Source organism: Leucopleurus acutus (genome assembly GCF_964270905.1).
Source record: "Leucopleurus acutus genome assembly, chromosome: 2".
In the NCBI taxonomy this organism is placed as follows: domain Eukaryota; kingdom Metazoa; phylum Chordata; class Mammalia; order Artiodactyla; family Delphinidae; genus Leucopleurus; species Leucopleurus acutus.
Window position 1 is genome coordinate 10,019,511 of NC_139143.1, and position 8,593 is coordinate 10,028,103.

An 8,593-nucleotide genomic window follows, 5' to 3' on the forward strand; every position below is an offset into this window, starting at 1 on the left:
TTACAGAACTGTGTATTTCTTCTTCCTTGAACTACTATCAGGCAACTCTTACTGGCTGAATAAGTCATACTGGATTTCTCTGTTATAGAACTGTGTATTTCTTCTTCCTTGAACTACTATCAGGCAACTCTTACTGACTGAGTCATCACAACGTCTTCCAGTATAATTATATTATGTAAGGCAATAATATATTCCAGTACATCCTTGATTTTTAATGACCTCGATAGGTCATGCAGTTCAACAACTGCATCTAGCAGGACCAAAGTTACTTTTTAAAAAAAATTATTTTTATTTATTTATTTATTTTTGGCTGCGTTGAGTCTTCATTGCTGTGCGCGGGCTTTCTCCAGTTGCGGTGAGTGGGGGCTACTCTTCGTTGTGGTACATGGGCTTCTCATTGAAGTGGCTTCTCTTGCTGCAGCACGTGGGCCCTAGAGTGTGTGGGCTTCAGTAGTTGTGGCGCACGGGCTTAGTTGCTCCGCGGCATGTGGGATCTTCCCGGACCAGGGCTCAAACCCGTTTACCCCACACTGGCAGGCAGACTCCTAACCACTGCGCCATCAGGGAAGTCCCAGGACCAAAGTTACTCTTCAAGACTGTACATTAATTTACATTAATTTAAGGAGCGCCATTTTAAGCTATTTTCTAGTCCTCTTTGTACATACTTACCACACTCTGTTAAAAGCATTTATCTGTTTCCTCAACACACTGCCTCAAGTGTGTTGCCTCAAGTGCCTGCCTCAAGTATAAACACACACACACACAAACTTGTCTTGATCATTTTCATATCTCTATTATTGAAGTATATTTGATTTACAATGTTGTGTTAGTTTCAGGTGTACAACAAACTGATTCAGTTTTATGTATATTTTTTCAGATTCTTTTCCATTATAGGTTATTACAAGGTATTGAATATAGTTCCTGTGCCGTACAGCAGGTCCTTATTATTTACCTATTTTATATATAGTAGTCTGTATCTGTTAACCCCAAATTCCTAATTTATCCCTCCTCCCACCTTTCCCCTTTGGTAACCATAAGTTTGTTTTCTATGTCTGTGAGTCTGTTTCTGTTTTGTAAATAAGTTCTTCTGTATCGTTTTTTTTTAGATTACACATGTAAGTGATATCATATGGTATTAGTCTTTCTCTGTCTGACTTCACTCAGTATGACAATCTCTAGTCCATCCATGTTGCTGCAAATGGCACTATTTCATTCTTTTTTATGGCTGAGTAGTATTGCATTGTATATATATACACCACACCTCCTTTCATCTGTTGATGGGCATTTAGGTTGCTTCCATATCTTGGCTATTGTAAGTAGTGCTGCTGTGAACACTGGGGTGCATGTATCTTTTTGAATTAGAGTTTTTGGTTTTTTCCAGATATGTGCTTAGGACTAAAATTCTTTCTAAGCCTCATTTTGCTCATCTGTAAGATGAAATTAATACTGTATACATCACAAGATAGTTGTGGGGATTAAATGAATTCATGTGTATGATGATCTTTCACACATACATTTCCAGAGAATCTTACTGACCGTACAAATTTTCTTGTTACATTTATTCCAAAAAAGTCATTGAGCAACTCTTACCTAAAAGGCAATAAATAAAGAATTGTCGGGTATACAAAGCTGAAAGACATGGTTCCCGCCCTTGAACAGGGAAGGTAGCAATTATTTATTGTTGCAAAATAAACTCTCCCTAAGGTGACCAGCATTCAGATTACCTGGGTCTGAGGGGATTCCTGGGACAGGAAATGTTCAGTTTTAAAACGAAGACAGTCTGGAGTAAACTGGGTCAAGTAGGTTGCCATAAATCCATCCCAAACCTTAGTTGCTTAAAGCAAAAATGGTTAATGGTTTCTTGAGAATCTGGCTAACTCTTCTGCCGGTTTCCTCTGGGCTTATTTGCACAGCTATCTCAACTTCGACGGGGCCTCTTCAACTACATGGTCTCTGATCCAACCTTTTCACAGCATGGTGAGTGATCTCAGTTGTAGGCCCGTACACCTCAATGCTCAAGCAACGTATCAAGCCTTTGCTCCCCTCACATTTGCTCCTGTCCAGTTGGCCAAAGCAAGTGTCAAGGCCCAGCCCTACATTAGTGTGGGAGGAGCATATACACGGACATGGAGAACAGGAGGCACAGCTCCTTTGGAGTTGTTACTACAAAGATCTACACCTACCCAGCAAGTTAGTGTATTATGGTCTTCCTGTCAGGTATGCAAGTAATAGGATAGAGGTGGTAGAGAAAAACCAAAGTGGGAGGGAAAAGCAGTGGGCTGGAATTGAGAGCCCTGGGCCAGAGGCTGAACTCTACAATACTTGCTTTGAATACCTTAGTTACCTAACTTCTAGGAGCTTCATTTTGTCATCAGTAAAATTACCCATGCCACCTTCACAAGGTCCTTATGTTATAAAAATGTAAGTTTAATGTATAAAAATGCAAAATATTTTTCATTTAAAATTTTTTAAAATTTTGTTTTATTGAAGTATAATTCATTTACAAAATTGTATTAATTTTCTACTGTATATCAAAGTGATTCAGTTTTACATATATATACATTCTTTTTCATTTTCTTTTCCATTATGGTTTATCACAGGATATTGAATATAGTTCCCTGTACCATACAGTAGAACTTTGTTTATCCCCATTTTCTGTGTAACAGTTTGCATCTGCTAACCCTAAACTCCCATTCCATCCCTCCCCCACACACCCTCCACCCCTTGGCAACCACAAGTCTGTTCTCTATGTCTGTGAGTCAAAGTATTTTTTAAATTAACTAAATTGTCTTAGGAAATGGCTCTTCCTACCACTGAAATCTTCTGATAAGGGTTAAAATCCTGATAAACTAGCACTTTATAATAATTCTTTTTAGAAATTTTTAATGCAGTTACATTACTTGTTTTAGCTATGTTAAGTCTTCAAAAATAACTTAATTTTCCTTACTCTTCCAACTTCTCGGTTCTTTTTATTGATCAAAAAAGGATAATTTCCATTTGGGGGCATTTTGAGTTAAAATGGAAACCAGTGTTTATCCCAACTTGGAATAAAAACCATTATCAATACACAGAAATAACTACATCCTAATATTTAAATATCATATTTTAATGCATTCTTGCATCATGTTAAGCTTTAAATGCAGACAGTCCCTGACTTATCATGATTTGACTTAGGGTTTTTTGACTTCATGATGGTGTGAAAGTGATATGCACTCAGTAGAAACCATACTTCAAATTTTGAATTTCCATCTTTTCCCGGGCTAGTGATGCCACGGCTCCCCGTCAGCCCAGCGACCACAATCAGGAAGGTAAACAAGCCATACGCTTACCGCCATTTCTGCACCCATACAGCCATTCTGGTTTTCACTTTCAGTACAGTATTCAATAAACGACATGAGATTGTCAATACTTTATTATAAAATCGGCTTTTGGTTAGATGATTTTGCCCAAGTGTGGACTGATGTAAGTGTTCTGAGCACGTTTAAGGCTGACGAGCCCAAGCTGTGATGGGTGGTAGGTTAGGTGTATTAAATACACTTTGAACTTGTGATGGGTTTACTAGGCTGGAACCCTCTGTAAGTTGAGGAAAGTCTATAATGTGATTTCCATGTTGTTCGCTCATGTTAAATTCCTCACATTTTGATTTCTCTTAAAAAAATAAACGACGATTTATTTTGATCTTAGTAGGCTGTATTCATTTAGTCATGTCCAGCCTAGGCATGTGCCTTTTCCATATGACTAGGACAGAGTGTATCTGTGTGAAATCCACTTCATAATGTTTAACTCTTTGTGTTATATAGGTGACTTTGACAGTATTTTTTCTTTTTCATTTGAAGAAACCCATTATGCAAAAATTTTTCTTAGGTAAAAGTGTGAGTAAGGATCTGAGTTCTAATGTTTGTCTATAGGTTCAAATGTCAGCTCCACAACTTAACTGCTGTGTGTCCTTGAACAAATTATTTAAACTTTCTGTGCCTTTTCTATTGAGTGGTGATGATCATGCTATGTATCTCATGGTATTGCTATGAATATTTAATGATTTAACAAGTGCTGAATGCTTAAAACAACATCTGGCACAAAGGAGTGTCTGAGTAAATGTATCCTCTGTAACTACTACCATTATTTATGTCTCATCATAAAACAAACTCGATTTTTCCTTCACCACTTATTTAATTACGTATCCATTCAACACATATTAATTACCTGCTCTGTGCCAAGCATTGCTCTAGTAAAGGGAATCAGGAGTGCCAGGGTGAAGTGACAGGAGTACATTGCAGTCTTCAAGGCAGTGCTCACTGAGTGGATGCTATTTATGTAGGGATTTGAGGAGGTGCTGAAATAAACAGTAGTGATGCCTGGAAGAAGAATATTCCAGGTACAAGCACAGCCTTGTACCTGGAATATTAGGGCACCCGTCCTAACGCGGAAGCAGGTGGAGGTATGCCTGAGGTGTTCAAAGCACAAGGAGGCCAGTGGGACTGGAGCTGAATGACGGAGGGAGAGTAACAGGACTAAAAGACAGAGAGACGTAACAGAGGCTGGGTCACACGGAGACCCGTACACCATTGTAAGGACTTGGCTCTTCTGCTGAGGAAAACGAGGAACCGTTCTAAGATTTTGATTTAGTGTTTTAAGAGGCTACCCTGTTGAGTAAAGACGTAAAGAAAGAAACACAGAGACCAGACTCCACTGATAATGATCTTGCCAAGGTTATCAAATACATCCTTGCGCCTCTGCCCTAAGGGTATTTTTCAGTCCTTATGTTCCCCAAATTTCCAGCAGTTGGGGTTATTGTGGATCACTTGTTACCCTTTGTAAAGCTCTCATTTCCTGCCTGTTCTGATAGCATGTCTCTTCATGTTCTTCATAACCCCCCACCCGCCTTTTTCTTTATCCTATTTATTAGCTGCACTTTCTGTTGCTATTAAGTACTGGTGTTGCCCAGACCTCTCATTCTATACTGCTCTGTGCAGTGGCACAAAGGGTAGTTAAGTGCTTAAGAGCAAAGACGCTGGAACTAAGTTGACCTAGTTCACCAGCTGGTGTGTGTGTTTGGGGGAGATAGTGAACCTCTAAGTTTCTACAGAATGAGAAAGTAAAGTTACATACTTTATCTTGTTTTTATGCAGACCAAATCATATGTTGTTTTGAGGACTGAAGTAAATGTGCTTAACCGAGTGCATGGAACATGGTAAGTGCATATAAGTGAGATTATTTTACCACCTGGCAATGTAAGGCATTTCCAAAGCTTCAGTTTCTATCAAGAGACTGATGGCTTCCAAGTGTATATCTTAAAGCCACATATGTCACATATATTTCTGTAACGTCAGACACCTCTATGCAGTTTCCTACTGGATATTTCCAATTTAATTGTTCACGACATCTTACACTCAGTATATGGAAAGTAGGGCTAATCTTTTTACCTCCCTCCTCCAATCTGCTCTCCGTCTTGTGTTCTCAAACACAGTACAATGGTACTAACATCCACTCAGGTGAAGACAGAATCTTGGACACCATCTTTGGTTTCTCTTCCTATCATCAGAGAAACATTACCAACTACCAATCCTCATTAATTCTAGCCCTTAAATATCTTTGGAACTTGTCCACATTTTGTCACCCATTTATCAATTGCCCCAGTCCAGGACAGATAACCCTCTCTCAGCCGGGTTATTGAACACATTTCTAAGTTGCCTCCCTGTATCTAGAATTGCCCTTTCCAATTCGTTCTTCACCTGGAAGCCATTTCTCAAATGCAAATATCATCACATTACTCTTCTTCTTTAAATTTTAGTCCATAAGCATAATTTAACTGTAGAATAAAGTAATATTCTGTAAAGTGGCAATCAGTTCTGTCCTTGAGTGAGTTCACATCTTCCTTTTTCACACCTTTCCAGTATCCACTTTATGCCACACAGTCTAGCCATACTACACTTCTTTAAAATGTTAACCAGGACTTTCCTTCTGCCTAGAACCTTCTTCCACGACAATTCTTTGTATCCTGGACGTTTTCTCCAATCTCTCCTCTGAGGACTGTTTTGGGTACCTGCCACGCATTCTGAGCTCTATACTTCTAACATTGTCAGTACCACACTAATTTAAATTTTTTCTTTATTTTCTCCCTGTGGACTTTAATCTTTATAAGGGTCAACCCATATCTGTCTTGTTCAGGTTTTAATTCCAATACCTGACACCTTCTTGGAACAAACAAAAGCACAAATATTTGGTGTAGTTTCTAGGACTGTGCTGGTACTAGGCATGCCCTTAATTTAATGAAATTATCTCAGACTTTCTTATAAGCCACGCTTATTTTTTTTCCTTGTTGTATAATACTGTCATTAAAATAACAACGCATGTCACATTTTGCATCCTTTGGGCTCAGAGTTAATTTTGTAGAGCAGCAGATTTTATTTTTATATAAGGAAGAACTTTCTATTAATTATAACAGTGGATGTAATCAGGACAGGGCAACCAGTTCTTTAGAATAGATAAAGTTGAGTTTATTGAACTACTGGAAAAAGGGCTGGCATAGTGTATATTAAGCTTCTTAACCTTATTTTTCCCTCCAAATTCCTCCTCAGTGTCATCAGTTATAGTTGTGCTACAAGTTATTCCTTCTCTCACCTTCTTTCTCTTCTTTATGAATTTATAACAGAGAATTTGTGGAACCTACTGGTTTATAGTGTCATTTTTTTTCTAGGAGACACTACTAAAGAATGTAGCCAGACATTCTTTTGATGGTTGAACTAAATGATTCATATGGTCTTTCCCAAAACTATAATTCTGAGAGTCTGCGGATCATGCCATATGGAAATACGGGTTTGACCATTGACATTTATCAAAATGTTTCAGATTGTTTCATAACATTGACGTGCTAAAAATCACTTTCAAAATTAAACCTTAAAATTAGAATTTTTTAAGTTTTACAGCCCAAACTCCTAGCCTCATCTTTCTCACATATCCCATGCATTCATTTGTAGTGTGTTGATAGAATATCCATTTAGTTAGGCTGAACATATGGCAGGGAAGAGACAAATACATATACTACAAAAGACTCAGAGAGAGAAAACTGATCTTGGTTTAGAATTAACATCTTTTTTCTCATTCAATTCTTCAAATATTTAAGTGCCTATCGTATGAAAAGCTTTATGTTTCCTTCTCCTTTTGCAATACTTTTTGCTCCTGGTTAATTACATCACAGTATATTTAGTTGTAGCCAGCAAACCTAGAATATCCTAGGCGTCTCTTTCTCTCTGACCTTCTCCATCTAGTCAGACTCTAAGTAAAACACATGACTCTTCTTTGGTGTCTCTCTTCCATTTTCATTTACTTTATCCTTAGTATTCATCGTGTCTCATTTGGACTATCAGCTAGTTTCCTAACTGGTTTCCTCATCCTCAGGCTGTTTCAAGAACTAGGTATACCCCCTCCCTCTCCTTAAAAATCCCTGTTGGTGTCTCCCTGACTCCATGAGAAAGTGCATCCTCTTTAACATGGCTTATAGACCTTAACATATGGTCCCAAACTGATTCTAGTCTAATCTTTCTAGTCACATTCTTTGCCATTCCCTACACTCACTATTCTTCCTCCTAGCCCTCACACTACTGTGCATCAATGAGGTTCCAAACCTTTAAATTTGAGATATTTTTTCATTGCCTGGAACAGTACCCCCAGCTTTTTGATTAAAAAGTATCAATAATCAACTTAGATTTTACCATCTCTGTGAAGTCATCTGTAATGGTTGATATTATGTGTTGACTTGGCTGGAATATGGGTGCCCAGAGACCTGGCTAAACATTATTTCTAGGTATGTCTGTGAGGATGTTTCTGGATGAGGCCAGCAGTTGAATTGGTGGACTTGGTAAAGCCAATGGTCATCCCCAGTGTGGGTGGACATCCTACAATCCATGCAGGGCCTGAATAGAACAAAAGATGGAAGAAGGGAGAATTCACCCCTGTTTCTTTCTGCCTGACTATGCCGAGAGATCAGTCTTCTCTTGGTCTTGGAATGAGACATATGCCGTCTGCTCCCCTGGTCCTCAGGCCTTTGGTCTGGGACTGAACTACACCATTGGCTTTCTGGGGTCTCTAGCTTGCAGGTGGTATATTGTGGGACTTCTCAGCCTCCATAGTTGTGTGACCCGATTCCTCATATAAATATCTATATTTATCATCTATATCTATCTATATCTCCTATTGTTCTTTTTGTCTGGAGAACCCTTTCTATTATATCATTCCTGATTTCTGTGAGGACTTAATTGTTAAAGGACCTGTGTTTCAGAGCAATTTATCCAATATAGTACATTCATTAAGTATTTAGATTCTGAAGTTAAATTACTTTGGCTTCCTTACCAGGTCTAGCCCTTAACAGTTGTGATAACTTGTTAAACACAGCATTTCTATTTATTTATGTGTAAATTGGGGATCATGCTAACACCTAAGATTTTTATGTGGGAATAAATGAAATAATTCAGTAGAAGTTTGAAATAGTAGACTTTCACTACAACTGGTAGAGTGTAATTGTACTGGCTTTATTGTAATTTGTCTCTTCTGTTCTACTTTTGCCCACTAAATTTTGAATATCTTGATTTCTGAA